Here is a 15,818-nt window from a genome sequence, read left to right as displayed (position 1 = left end):
AGCTGCCGTGAAGAGTTGTGTTTGTCAGCCTGGAAACTTGAGGGAATCAAACTCCAGACTTCCCATCACAAACACCACAACACCATGGCAGGAAGGGCCTCACCTCCCTACATCGTGGGCTCAGGGCCCAACCTGGGGTGTTCACAAGTAGCCATTTAGTGCCTTCCTTAGGGCTGATTTTTTGTCTGTCTGTTTCTGAGATAGAGTTTCACTCTGTGTTGGCCAGGCTGGAGTGCAATGGTACAATCTCTGCTCACTGCAACCTCCACCTCCCAGATTCAAGCAATCCTCCTGTCTCAGTCTCCTAAATAGTTGGAATTACAGGCATGCACCACCATGCTCAGCTAATTTTTTTTTTTTTTTTTTTTTTTTTTAGTAGAGACCGGGTTTCTCCATGTTGGTCAGGCTGGTCTCAAACTCCTGACCTCAGGTGATCCACCCGCCTCGGCCTCCCAAAGTGCTGGGACTATAGGCGTGAGCCACTGCGCCCAGGCAGGTTTATTTTTTTAAATGGCAATGTTTAACATTTCCTCCATGTTCATGATGAAGGGAAAAAAAATCTTACTCCGAAAAATGACTCATTCATAGAACATCAGGGTTAGTTTCTGAGTGGCACGTTTTAAAAACATTTAATCAGTAATCTGAATATATGTCAACACCTTCTGGCGGTGTGCTATAAAATGTGAACCTTGTCAACAGCAACAGAAAAAGGTGACACACTTGGGACACAGAGCTTTTATGCTGACACACCGTAATAATATAATTTTAAAATTTATCATCTGTTTAGCTGCAAGCAACAACAATTAATCTTTCTGACATTTCATACAATGCTTTAAATAACACCTGGGCAGAAAAACAACACATTCTAATTTTTACTTTCATCGTCTTCCAGGGCTTTATAGCTACAAATGCGTCTAAAGCCACACACAATAAATTTTGTGATTAGGATTAAAATGTTAGCAAAAAATATTTCCCTTGTCACCGCATGCCCCTCCTTGCCTCAGTTAATAAAATTACTTAACATGAGAACTGGAAGTGAGAGCAAGTCCCAGAGGAATATGGGCCTCCAAGGGTTCATTTCTGCCACGTCAAATGACATTTTATTCCCAAATCATTTAACCTTCGACTTTGCCTAACTACTTATAGCTTGAACGTAATTCTGATGGGGACCCAGAAATGACACTGATCCCTCAACTAGAAACTCCATCAAGGCACAGCAATCTGATGAGCCCATCTGATTTAACAATTAAAAAAAATAGCAGCCAGGCGCTACTCGGGGAGGCTGGAGAGTTACTTGAACCTGGGAAGCGGAGGTTGCAGTGAGCCGAGATGGCACCATTGTACTCTGCACTCCAGTCTGAGTGACAGAGTAAGACGCCATCTCAAAAACAAACAAACAAAAGGGCATGGCAAAACATCTTCAAAATGTTTAGAAGCATGAAAATACATATATGTTGTAAGGATTTTTTTCGTGTGTCCTGTGAGGCTTGCTGAGATTTAGTATTAGGCCATATTAACATCCTTAATTAATCTCTTTTCTATTACACATGAAACTAAACGCACACTGCCAAATATACCTATTGACCCAGTGCCTTGCTGCCCTGGTGCTTTAAAAGCCTGTGGAGAGGTCGGGTGGGGAGGCTCACCTGTGTAATCCTAGCACTTTGGGAAGCTGAGGCAGGTGAATCACTTGAAGTCAGGAGTTCAAGACCAGCCTGGCCAACATAATGAAACCCTGTCTCTACCAAAAATACAAAAATTAGCCGGGTGTGGTGGCAGGCGCCTGTACTCCCAGCTACTTGGGAGGCTAAGACATGAGAAATGCTTGAACCCAGGAGGCGGAGGCTGCAGTGAGCCAAGATAGCACTACTGCATGACAGAGTGAGACCCTGTCTCAAAAAAAAAGCTGGATGAGATGCAATGGCTCACGCCTGTAATCCCAGCACTTTGGAAAGAAGCTGAGGCACGTAGATCTCTTGAGGTCAGGAGTTCAAGACCAGACGGGCCAACATGGTGAAACTCCATTTCTACTAAAAATACAAAAATTAGCCAGGCATGGTGGCGTACGCCTGTAGTTCCAGCTGCTTGGTAGGCTAAGGCAGGAGAATCTCTTGAACCCAGGAGGCAGAGGTTGCAGTGACTCGAGATCTTGACACTACACTCCAGCCTGGGCAACAAAGGGAGACTCTGGGTCAAAAAAATAAAAAGAAATAATGAAATGTCACACAGCAACATTCAGAAGAATCTGAACAAACCGGCCTTGCTAAGTTTACTACCCTAGAGCAAACCCTTTTGTCCTCTCATCGTATTTCTACGTGACTGTCCATAAAAATACAGTTTTCCTGAAGGCCCCCATGTGATACAAAACTTGTATTAAATACATTTGTGTGCTTTGCTCCTGTTAATCTGTCTTTTGTTATAGGGGTGTCAGCCATGAACTTTGCAAGGGGTATGGAGAAATCTTTTCCTGCCTACAAAAGGAACCAATCACCCAGCAGAAAGGGACTCAGTGACAGGTTCCTCTCGGACCCAGCACTGAAGAGCTTCTGGGGAAGCTTCTTTGAAACAGTAGCAGGAACTTTTAAATATGGACACTTTCTTTTTAAAGTTAGAATTCTGGAATAATTGGTGCGCAATAAGGGGATTCGTGGCCTAGCCAAGCCATACTACTCTGTCGCTCTCCCGGTGGGATGGATGAGGAACCCAAGGCCAAGGACTTTGCAAATGTGCTGAGGTCTGATGTCGCTGCTCTCCTGCCCCATCACCAGCAGCCTTCCTCAGGCCCCCATAATGGCTAACCACTTTTCTACACCTACAGGGCAGAAAATTCCCCACTGAGGAATTCTTTCCCCCAACGTCCAAAAGGAAAAAAATTCACCACACTTAATCAACTGATAAACAAGTTTCCTTGTAATTTTAACCATTATTAGTATTTAGGTCTAAGGTGTGAAACAGAACCTCCCCAGCCAGTGGGAAAGTCACTGACGTCCAGGGCACATGTGCAAGGGAGCAACTCTTAAAACATGTTTAATGGCCAGTCGTCGTGGCTCAAGCCAGCACTTTGGGAGGCTGAAGCGGGCAGATCATGAGGTCAAAAAATCCTGGCCAACAGGGTGAAACCGTTTCTATTAAAAATACAAAAATTAGCCAGGCATCGTGGCGCATACCTGTGGTCCCAGCTACTCGGGAGGCTGAGGCAGAAGAATTGCTTAAACAGGGGAGGCAGAGGTTGCAGTGAGCTGAGATCACCCCACTGCACTCCAGCCTGGTGATAGACAAAGGCTCTGTCTCAAAAAAAAAAAAAAAAAAAAAGCCAGGCATGGTGGCTCACGCCTGTAATCCCAGCACTTTGGGAGGCCGAGGTAGGTGGATCACGAGGTGAGGAGATCGAGACCATCCTGGCTAACACTGTGAAACCCCATCTCTACTAAAAATATAAAAAAATTAGCTGGGCACGGTGGCACACATCTGTAGTCCCAGCTACTCAGGGGCCTGAGGCAGGAGAATCCCTTGAACCCAGGAGATGGAGGTTGCAGTGAGCCAAGATTGCGCCACTGCACTACATCCTGGGTGACAGAGCAAGACTCTGTCTAAAAAAAAACAAGACCAAAAAAAAAAAAAAAAAACATGTTTAATTACAGGGAGCCCCTCACAGCATGGAACCAGGACACACAGATCTCAGAAAGCAATTTTCCATTTAGACGTGCTCCTCGGCTAATTAACAAAGCAAGTGGACCAGCAATCTGGACAAGGAGACAAGGAGCACCCCACGTTACAACACAGTAAAGCTATGTGTGAGCCGGCATGGAGATGGAACCTGCTGCAACCAAATGTGAAAAACAGCCATTTAGAGCGGTGGCCCTGACGGACGGGTAAGTGCCTGACTAGTGAATGACATGCTGCCCTCTCACTTCGAGGCTGAAACGTGGAAACACTCTGGCCATCTGCTGTGTCTGCAGAGGTCCCAAACATAGACTTGAGGAAGGGAAATGCATGCTTTGACTGCAGCTGTAACACATAGATGTGCACAGCGAATGTGTGTGTGCTCGTGTCTCTGCCAGGTTGTCAGGCTCCACCCTCAATGACTGATGTTTTTCTCTAATTGCTCTATCAGATTCCCGAGGTTTTTACAGGAATTGGTTTGTGCAGGGGGTGCAGGACACACAAGGGAGGGAGGACACAGAGCAGCCACTGACTTTCAAATGAGCCCAATTCTACAGTGACCACCGAAATGCCTCACAGATGAAGAAAAGAGGTTCCAGTGCCTTGATAGAGGTTTGTGCCAGCCATAAATCCTGCTTAGCTTCCTTCCATTTACAGTTTATTGCATTAACATTTCTTTTGTGCTGGCTGCTGCTGGGAACCTATTGTAAATTTGGGCAATTACGACTTTTGTTCCATCTGTCCCTCCCCTCCTCAGTGCTATAACATCAAAGGTGGCCAATTCGGTAGGGGCCAGCTCTGTCTCTTAAATCCAACCTGAAATACATGTTAGAAATCACAGGCTTTGAGTGAACAGTAACAGAATAAATCAGGAAGATGCTGCTCGAGACTTCTGAGATAGTCTTAAAATAATCTTTCTTAAACCTCCTGCACAATGCTCCCAAGTCAAAGCCTGGATAGGTATCTTAGTGCCTCCTTGTCCAAATCCCCCTTAAAGTAGATGTATGAGTCATTACTGAACCATGTCAAACAGGGAGTGTCCCCACAAATACTGGGGTTTCCACCAGCCCTGCCTCTGCTTGGGTTTCAGTGGTACTTAAAATAATCTCTCTTAAAGTATCTGCATAAACGAGAGTGGGTCACATCACTGCTGCTGTGGGGATGAGGCTGCCTGAGGAAATCCCAGGATGCTGGTGAAGGCCCCACAGCAGATAAGGAGGGTGTGCGCCCAGCTGGAAGGCTTGATGGATAATACTGAGCTGCTTCCACTCCTGACAAGCTGTCACTTGCTACAGGGAAGAGAGAAACAGAAAGCCTGTGTTCTCAGGTGTGCTGGTGATTTTAAGGGTAGGAGGATGTTGCATTGGTCAGTTTCATTATCAACAGTTTCTTAAGAACCTACTTCTTGCCTTGGTGAATGCTGGACTGTGGGGGATACAAAGATGAACAAGGATAATCCCTGTTTCAAGAAACTTAAAAGCTAACGAAGGAGACAAGTCTAATGAGAGTGAATACAAGATGCTTCATAATTAGTTTCATGACATAGACACAAAACACTATACATCCCAGTTCCCCAAAATGTTAAACACAGAGCTACCATATGACCCAGCAATTTCACTCCTAGGTATATACCGAACAAAAATGAAAACGTGGGTCCAACCAAAAACTTGTACGCAAATGTTCATAGTGGAATTATAATGTTCAAAAACTGGAAGCAACCCAAATATCCATCATTGGAATGGATAGTGGGGTATATTCCTGCAACTGAAGATTACTGGGCCAGGAAAAGAAATGAAGTACTAACACATGCTACGACATGGACAAACCTTGAAAACATTACAAAGCGTGAAGGAAGTCAGAGACAAAAGGGCTAAATTATACAGTACCATTTACAGGAAATGTCCAGAGCAGACAAATCTATAGATTTAGAAAGTAGATTAATAGTTGTCAGGAGAAATGAAGAGGGGTGCATAGTGACTGAACACCAATGGGTATAGGGTTTTAGGGTAAGGAAAACGTTCTGGAATTAGATAGTGATGATCATTGCACAACTTTGTGAATAGACTGAAAACCACTGAGCCGCGTGCTTTAAAAATGTGAACTTTGGCGGGTTGGCGGGGCGGGCGGGGGGGAGTTGGGGAGAGATAGCATGGGGAGAAATGCCAGATACAGGTGAAGGGGAGGAAGGCAGCAAATCACACTGCCACGTGTGTGCCTATGCAACAATCTTGCATGTTCTTCACATGTACCCCCAAAACTAAAATGCAATTAAAAAAATGTGAACTTCATAATATTTGAACTATGTCTCAATAAAACAATGATTTTTAAATGCAATGGGAGGTTAGCACGGGGAGTAACTGTGACTAAGGGGCAGGGCTGGCATATATGATGCCTCTGCTGGCATTGAGCACAACTTGTGGATTCTAAGCACTTTCTTAAAATGAAAGAATGAGCAAAGAAAACAAGTCACTGGATTTTACTGTTCACTTCCAGACTATCATATCCATTCTGGCTGCGAAGGACAAATACCAAGTTTCTACTTTCTGAAACTGTTATTACTCAGGCACAATCCACAGAGACAGCATCCTAAAAACTCAGGGACTCCGAGCTCTGTGCAACGTGGTGTTCAGGATCCTAGAACTCTCACGCTGTGTTCCCACCACCCTGGGCTCTGTTTCAGCATCCCATGTCTCCCTCTGTATTTATCTGTCCTTTGCACTGTGAATGATTTGGAGGCAGTGGCTATGCCTTTTATCTCTGTATCCCTAGAACCAGCAGCACATAGAAGGAACTGCCCAGGTGACTGTGGAAAAAGGCAGGAAGTCACTATTTGCTTATAACTCTGAATCTCAAGCTTTCTCATTTCTCCACTTCCTTATCAGGTACAGTGACTACACTAAGAATACTCTGGTACTCAAGTGCTGCTTTTCTATTTTGTTTTTCAGGTCAAATGGGTCACATGATGGTGATTTCATATGGCTGAATCTAACACAAAGTCACTGGAAAGAATGTCTTTTGAGACCATTTCATTATATAAAATGGTTTTTAAACTTCGGTCCCTGAAGATCCTTTGGGGAGCACCAACAGAGAGGTAAGGGGTAGTGATTTTGATTCCCACCGTCCCTTCTCCCTGAAATGTTTAGAGTTTCTATGTAAGAGTTGGTCTGAAGAAAAGACTTGTATCTAAAAATTAGTTTGTAACTAATTTATTTACATAACTTATTTATAACTGTAGATCCACTTAGGTATTAAGAAAATATCCCCCAAAACATGTTCTGTAGGTCAAGCAAATAAAAAGTAATGCTTAAGCTTTTTGCTTTCAGTTCATTGGAAAGCCAGAGGGCTTACACATTTTTATGCTGTCTACCATCAGTGCGTCTAGGAAGGGGCATCTATGCATGAGGCTACCATGTGGGAAATTCTTGAGTGGGCAGTGAGAGAGGGTTAGCAACTCAAAGCAAGTAATCCAAGAGTTAATCAGGAGAGACACTCAATCCAGAAAGTGCTCATTAACCCAAGCCTTTCTGCAGAGTGTCCCTACCACCCTGCTGCCTCTAACTAAACAAAACACGGTAGGTCTCAGTGTGAGAGAGAGCTTTTGTTCACATAGGAGGCTGACAGCTATTTGCGATGAGGGGTTTTTGTTTGTTTATTTGTTATTCAAATAACTTTTTCCCCCTGAGGAAACTGAAAGGGAAAATGTCAGAAGCATGTGATTAATGGTTTTTAAAAATAGATGGGATCTCCCCCATTGAATTGAAAAGTAGGTATTGAAAAAGGATTCATTTCTAAATGGTAGATTTTCGTATGTAAGTTTGATATTAATTCTTTCAAAAGAGTTGTGCTTGTGAGTCAGATAAATGACAGGAAGGTCTGTCTAAATACCAGCATCCTCGGAAGGGCAGCTGTTCAGAAACATTCTCAAATCATGAAGATAAACAGAACCGGAACACTGATGATTCCATCAACTGATGGTGAGGGAAGCATCCAATTCTGTCTTAGCCTCCAAGCTGTGCAGTGTTACTGCGCTTCCTAAAATACTTTTCAACCAATACACAAAAAACCCCATGCTGCTGGGGATGGGGGAAGTTGATTATTGGGGTTGGGGGATACAGGAGAGAGAAGAGAGGAAAAACGGACACCAAAAACTACCTTCTTTTTCTAAGGTCCCTTTTAATCAGATCTTAAAGCAAAGACAGAAGCTGAAAACATTCCTAGTAAATAAACAGCAAGGAACTCTGAATGCTTAACCGACCAGAACCCCGGAAGGAGCCCGCCTGGTATTGCCAGGCATGACTGGCTTTAGTAGATTTCACAATAAAAAAGAAGATGGCGCCAAATGACCAAACTACATGCAACCTTCCCTTCCTACAAGAAAAGTGGATAAAACTTTCCACTGGGGGAGGAGGAGGAGGCAGGGGACCAGTCCAGAGAGATAAAATGCTACTTAACACAACAATGTGGATAGCATTTAGGCCACATGCAAATTTCATCCACAGAGCTTGCAAATGGCATGCGATTTAGTGCTCAGAGGATGTAACCTATTTGAGTCTAGAGAGCTAATTAATAAAACAGTCTAAAAAGAATGCAGAGTTAATTGCCATCCATCTCCAGGCTATTTCAATTTGGTTTCATTTACTGTTAAACAAAATTCTAAATATTGTTATAGCAATCAGTTATTAGTTACCTTAACAAGATGCAAGTTTGATGTTGGTCAAAGTTAAAGCCTTTAAAAAAAAAAATGCTTGAAAAAGTTGAAGCCGCTCTTCTCTTTAGAGCTTATTCTGTGATGGATAAAAATTGCAACTATGAAGGTTTCAAGTCAGGTCACGTTCAGAAAGTAATAGTAAATAACAGTAACTGGTACACGTAGTCCTAGATCTTACTTGCAATTGCTCAAGTTGAAATAATTGAATACAGTCTTCAAAAATCATACTCTCATTTACAGATATGATTGGGCACATGGGATTTAAATCATGCTCCTTCATTGCTGAGAGTCACTGAATTAAAACGGCCATCATTTTTACCTCTCTTTTCTCTTGACTTTTTCTTCCTTTAAGCATCCCTGCACTACATAATTTTTGTTTTCCACTGATAGCGAGAAGTTAGAGCCAGATTATTTTGTTTGGGACAAACTGTCAGTGATTATAAGAATATAGTTCAGCCGGGCGCAGTGGCTCAAGCCTGTAATCCCAGCACTTTGGGAGGCCGAGGCGGGTGGATCACAAAGTCCAGAGATTGAGACCATCCTGGTCAACATGGTGAAACCCCATCTCTACTAAAAATACAAAAAATTAGCTGGGCATGGTGGTGCGTGCCTGTAGTCCCAGCTACTCAGGAGGCTGAGGCCGGAGAATTGCTTGAACCCAGGAGGCGGAGGTTGCGGTGAGCTGAGATCGCGCCATTGCACTCCAGCCTGGGTAACAAGAGTGAAACTCTGTCTCAAAAAAAAAAAAGAATATAGTTCAAAACATCCTGCAACCGGTGTATGCGTGGCCCACACTAAATCCTGTCTCCCCTGAAGCTTGCTGAAGGAGAGCATGACATTTCTCCATTCTGACCTGGTATGGATGCTTCTGGAATCCTGAAGCTGAGCATGAACTATACCCACTTTTCAGTAATGAGGCTTAAAATATCCAAGATTGTGTAAGAAATTTTTTGGGTGGAGGAAGATACTTGACGAATTTGTTGTTGTTGTTGTTGCTGTTGTTTGTTTTTGAGATGGAGTTTCGCTCTTGTTACCCAGGCTGGAGTGCAATGGCGCGATCTCGGCTCACCGCAACCTCCGCCTCCTGGGTTCAAGCAATTCTGCGGCCTCAGCCTCCTGAGTAGCTGGGACTACAGGCGCGCGCCACCATGCCCAGCTAATTTTTGTATTTTTAGTACAGACGGTGTTTCCCCGTCTGTACTAAAGAGATCGAGACCAGGATGGTCTCGATCTCTTGACCTCGTGATCCACCTGCCTCAGCCTCCCAAAGTGCTGGGATTATAGGCATGAGCTACAGCGCCTGGCTGATACTTGATGAATTTATATGACTTCCCGAGGACTAGATGCTGGGACCCTATGTTCCGGCCAGAGTGAATTTACTAAGGACGGGACCGGGTGATGCTTGGAGTATGAGGCTGATTTTTTTTTTGAGACTGAGTTTCGCTCTTGTTACCCAGGCTGGAGTGCAATGGCGCGATCTCCGCTCACCACAACCTCTGCCTCCTGGGTTCAGGCAATTCTCCTGCCTCAGCCTCCTTAGTAGCTGGGATTACAGGCATGCGCCACCATGCCCAGCTAATTTTTTGTATTTTTAGTAGAGACGGGGTTTCACAATGGTGACCAGGATGGTCTCGATCTTTTGACCTCGTGATCCACCCGCCTCGGCCTCCCAAAGTGCTGGGATTACAGGCGTGAGCCACGGCGCCCGGCCCGAGGCTGATTTTATGGAGAGTCCTTCCAAACCTGAGTGGGCAGAACTGGAAAACGCAGGTTTCACCTTGGCCTCAGTCCCAAAGGTGCATCTGTACCACCGGCTTTTGTCAGGATGAATGATGGTGCTGAGTAATTTCAGGAAAGCAACTCATCTGCCCAAATATGACTGCCAAAATATTCAGAATAATGTAGCTTAGCACTTAAATGTAATTTTACTTTCTGGCTTTATGTATAAGGAAGAAGTTGCCTTTGGGCCGCTCCGGCTTTTGCATTAGGTTTTAATTCCCAGGAACAACCATTGTCAAGAGCTGGAAAGGATGTAAGGAGGGTATTTCTCTCTCTGCTCACATCACCACCTTCTCATTTCCAGTTTACTTGTTATTCTTAAAGAGTGATGCCAAGTTTGTATACTTTAAAAAAAAAAAGGGCTAAAGAAAAGCCAAATAAGTCGTATCATTGGTAGATATGCTAATTCAGATTGAAATATAAGTCTTTAAAAAGTTCAACTTGTTACATGTAAAATTATTTTAATGACATATTGGAGAAAAATCTGGCATTATGCTGCCAAAAAGGCAATACATTTAAGGCAATCTCACAAAGTATATGAAATCACAGACTGCAACTATTTTAATTTTAAAAGCTCAGTTTACAAATATATACTAATATTTTTCTCACTTTTAATCACTCCCCCACTGTTTTAACATAAGAGCTAAAATAACCTAAAACGGCCCCCTAAAACACACACAGCAAGTCTGTTACACAGATCTGGAAAACAAAAAATGTATGAAGGAAGGAATTTTCAATAATCTGAAACAGAGTAGCAAAAAATGTGTGTGTGGTTTCTAGGTTTTCAGTACTAATAAAAATTTTTCCTGGGAAAATTTTACTTTAAAGCAACTCTAAATGAAAATGCATATAATTAAGGGAAAGACCATTGCTTCAAACAGATTGACTGTCTTTAACAAGTTTCTCTCTTTCTAGCTACTCAGATATGCTATATTTCCTAATTATCACCTTTTAAGGGCCATCTGGGCCCATTCCTCCCCATCAGGGGGCAATTCCATTTGCATTGTTCCTGGGCTTAGTCATGATCAAGTAGTCTGGTGGTAAAGTTCATTAGAAATTAGAACAGAAGCATTCAACCCAACACAGTAAACCAAGTATCTGATACTCAGGCACCCGCAGGAGAGATGATAAGCATGTCAGACACATTCTCACATAACTAACAAGTCTTCAATGTGCATTTTATCCAATTGCTTAAAGAAACATTCAGCCTGCTCCCTGACCAGGTATGTAATGAAGATTTGATTAAGTCTTCTCACACTGCAAAATATTTCTCAATTAAGGCAACATAAGTATAGTCCCTTCTGTCTTTTGGTTCAAAAGTCTATTAAAAACCCTTTAATGGTTCCCTCATTTAGCCTACCATTCACAAGCAGTATACTACTTCCTTCCTGTAGAGAACACACAAGAATTATCCTAATTGTATTTTCTGTGAAACAAATGCACATTACAGGAGAAAGTGGGACCCAGCCCACAGTCCAATGCTGACTAGCTATGTCCCTTTTGTCCTCACCAAGAGATATCCTATAGATTCACAAACTCTTTACAAACGTGTGTGTGCCAAAGGCAAGCTTGGCCCATGGGTACACTAGATAGGCAGCTGCTCTTCAACAGAGCCGATTGTAAAAGGTATGGCTAATTCAAGGCAGGCATATAAAAGGTTTCCCCGCTTCATACCTCATAAGGTCTGATACATAAAACCCAGGAAATCGTTACCTGCCTCATCTTGCAATTTCTGAGCCTGGCTTGCAATGGCCATCTTAATCCGCAACACCAGCCTATTGAGATTGAAGAGGAGAGCTCCATGCTGAGACCCACAGCCTCTTGGAGCTACACCTTAGTCTTGCAAATGAAGACAGCTGCAGCGAGCCCTAATCTATGCAAGGCAGGTGTAGCCCCGGGGCTCTCTGCAAGTGACCCTTGGAGCTACTAGGGCTGGAAAGTTAAGAAGTTACAGTTATAAAAAGAACTATTTCATAGCCTCTCATTATCGAGGTTACTAAGCTTTCTAAAGGAACAATGGCTTATTTCCTCCCATTTGTGCCTTGATATTCTCCCCTGCCCTTCTGAAATTCCCTGTTTAGATAGTCCCTAATTCTGACCCCAGCTGGGACACTTTAAATTGGTGGCATAGCTCATTCCCAACTGATGCTATTCCTTCGACGCTATGTTGAAAATTTGATTCTGCGTCGTTTTCCATTTTAAAAACCTATCCTAAAATCCACTGTCCGGACAGTAGGGAGATTTCAGGAGAAAGTAATGCTTACAGAACCATCCCAAGATGCAATAATGCATATAGATGATAATTTTGTATTGCTTAGTAAATGAATCTGCAACAAAACATTGCACCACTGAAACTGAGCCAACGACAATTAACTCAAGAAACAGTCACTGAGTCTCTTTCTTTCTCTCTCTCAATGTGTTGAAACAAATACTTCTATGTCTGAGGCCAACTCTGGCCTTGACTGTCCCCCAAAGGACTGCGGAAACAGAACTCGGAAGATGTTTCTCCTCTAGGAGAAACTGGTTGTGTCACCGTGTCACCAGCAAGGCCACCAGATGCTCAAAGAGGAGGTGGTACTGATGCTGGGCTGAGCCGCTGAGCTGAGCACCAGGAGCTGCCGGCTCCAGCGACTCAGGCCCATGTCACTCTGGGAGCACAGTTCGAATGGAGCAGCTGTACGCTCTGGAAGACCTCAGAGCATGTAGCCTGGACTGGAAGAAGGTCTCCTTCCAGGTCTGTCACCATTTTCCTTGCTCAGAGTGTCCCTGTAACAGCGCCACACAAATTCCCGAGAGCTGCTGCACTGTCTTCTCCAGCATAGCACAAAAGAGAATAAAGGGGGAAATTGGGTCCTGGAGTCAGACAAAGGTGGGCTCTGAATCCGTTTGACTGTGTAACAGGCATCACAGCACTCTTATCACAGGGAAACAGGAGAGAAATGTCTATGAGATTTTTTTTTTTTTTTTTGAGACAAGGTCTTGTTCTGTCACTCAGGCTGGAGCACATTGGCTCAATCTCCACTCACGGCAACCTCTGCCTCCCGGATTCAAGCGATTCTCATTCCTCAGCCACCCGAGTAGCTGGGATTACAGACGCACACCACCACAGCTTATTTTTGTATTTTTAGTAGAGATGGAGTTTCAGCATATTGACCAGGCTGGTCTTGAACTCTTGATCTCAAGTGATCCGCCCACGTAGGCCTCCCAAAGGTGCTGGGATTATAGGCATGAGCCACCCCACCCAGCCTCTAAGAGGTTCTTGACAGAAACGGACTCAGCAAACCTTAAGGCCATCCTCTGGGAACAAACCCCTCACACCACCACCATCTAAAGGAATAAAGCTTTGCTCAGATGATGCTTAAATTACATCAGTTTCAGCAGAGGAGGTTGCCGAAACCCAAAATCACTGTATGTGATTATAGTAAAAGTTTCTCATTAAAGTTCATTTTTTTAAGTTTGATTTTAAGGCTTATCTTAAAAATCTGGGAGCAGATACATTAATTTTGAAATAAAAATGATAAATATATTTAAACATTTGGCTTTTCTTAAAGAATCATTTTAATTTTTTTATTGGTTCTACTATATTTTTTCCACCTTTCACTTTTGGAATTCACATAACAGGCTTTTTCCCTCTTCAATTTTTATAGAACTGTTGAGTTTTCATAAAAGTATAAAGTTTGAAACAAGTACAGAAAGCTTGTAAATGTTCCAGAAATGCTGTGCTACACTTCCATACCCATTACTTCTAACAATTTCACGAGAAGGAGCACATTTTCGTGAGTCGTGTGATGTTTTAGCAACAAGACTCCTGTGGACTTTAATGGAAGTCACACAGCTAAAACTCCATGCTCCACTCTAAAAATTTAAGAGTAATTGCTAAGTCCCCCTCAGAGGGTCATAGAAATATTAAAAACCAAAGAATTTTGCTAAGAACTCCAATTATGCCTGAAGGCTTACATCAGATTTTATAAAATGATTGGTCACATGTATAATGTACTCTAATGCTGTTTTATTGGCTGGTTGTTTTCTGTATAAAAGAAAGTCTTTGTGAAGTCCTGTCTGAACAGGAACATACAATACAGTGACCCTCAGTTCAAGTGTTTACTTAAACCCATGGTTCAGTCTTCTGGGGTAGTAGGAGTGAGAAATAAATGGGCCTCGGAACACTTTATCTTTTTATTATTTCACAGGGGATCATGACGTTCACTGCATCATCAGACTGGTAGACTTTGCAGAAATACATGAAGTTGCTGAATATAACCAATCTGCCCCAGTGAACATTCATCCTCAGAATCCCTTGTGAGTGGCTGGGTTAAGAAGGCTGATCCTGGCCGGGCAAGGTGGCTCACGCCTATAATCCCAGCACTTTGGGAGGCTGAGGCGGCTGGATCACGAGGTCAAGAGATCGAGACCATCCTGGTCAACAAGGTGAAACCCCGTCTCTACTAAAAACACAAAAATTAGCTGGGCATGGTGTGGCACACGCCTGTACTCCCAGCTACTCGGGAGGCTGAGACAGGAGAATTGCTTGAACCCAGGAGGCAGAGGTTGCGGTGAGCCAAGATAGTACCACTGTACTCCATCTTGGAAGACAGAGCAACACTCCTCAAAAAGAAAAAAAATTATACTGTACTGGAACTGAAAAATTCCTATAGTCTAGTGATGTTGTAGCCACTGTGACATCATAGCACGATGCATTATTCATGAGTTTGTGGTGATGCTAGTATATATAAAACTACTGCACCACCAGTGCTATAAAAATATAGCACATACAATCACGTATAGTACATACTTGATAATGATAATAAATGATTGTTACTGGTTTATATATATATATTATGCTTTACATTTTCTCTTTTAGACTATGCGCCTTCTTATTTAAAAAAAGTTAACTGTAAAATAGCCTCGGGGGGTCCTTGAGGAGGTATTCCAGAAAAAGGCATTGTTATCGTAGAAGATGACAGCTCTGTGCATGTTATTTCCCCTAAAGACCTTCCACCTGGACAAGCTGCAGAGGTGGAAGACAGTGATACTGATGATCCTGACCCTGTGTAGGCCTAGGCTAATGTGTGTGTGTTTCTTTTAACAAAACGTTCAAAAAGCGTAAAAACTAAAATTTAAAAATATAAAAAGGCATATAGAATAAGAGATAAAGGAAACATTTTTGTACAATGTGTTCGTATTTTCTTTTGTTGTTTGTTTTTGTTTTTGTTTTTGTTTTTTGAGACGGAGTTTCACTCGTTACCCAGGCTGGCGTTCAATGGCATGATCTCGGCTCACCGCAACCTCCGCCTCCTGGGTTCAAGCAATTCTCCTGCCTCAGCCTCCCGAGTGGCTGGGACTACAGGCGCGCGCCACCATGCCCAGCTAATTTTTGTATTTTTAGTAGAGACGGTGTTTCATCTTGTTCACCAGGATGGTCTCGATCCCTTGACCTCATGATCCACCTACCTCGGCCTCCCAAAGTGCTGGGATTATAGGTGTGTTTGTGTTTTAAGCTTAGTGTTATTACAAAAGAGTCTACTAAAAATACAAATATTAGCTGGGCATGGTCACACGTGCCTATGGTCCCAGCTACTCAGGAGGCTGAGTCAGGAGAATGGCTTGAACTCAGGAGGCAGAGCTTGCAGTGAGCTGAGATTGAGCCACTGTACTCTGGCCTGGGTGA

The 15,818-nt window shown here is 43.2% G+C and overlaps 1 protein-coding gene across 10 annotated transcripts in view; it reads right to left on the bottom strand.

Annotated features, from left to right (window-relative positions):
• Positions 1-15,818, bottom strand: part of CLYBL (citramalyl-CoA lyase) — a 287,479-nt gene that overhangs the window by 198,953 nt on the left and 72,708 nt on the right. The window lies entirely within an intron of this gene.

The sequence above is a fragment of the Callithrix jacchus genome, chromosome 1, assembly GCF_049354715.1.
Source record: "Callithrix jacchus isolate 240 chromosome 1, calJac240_pri, whole genome shotgun sequence".
NCBI classification, from domain to species: domain Eukaryota; kingdom Metazoa; phylum Chordata; class Mammalia; order Primates; family Cebidae; genus Callithrix; species Callithrix jacchus.
This window is presented reverse-complemented; position numbering and strand designations above follow the sequence as displayed.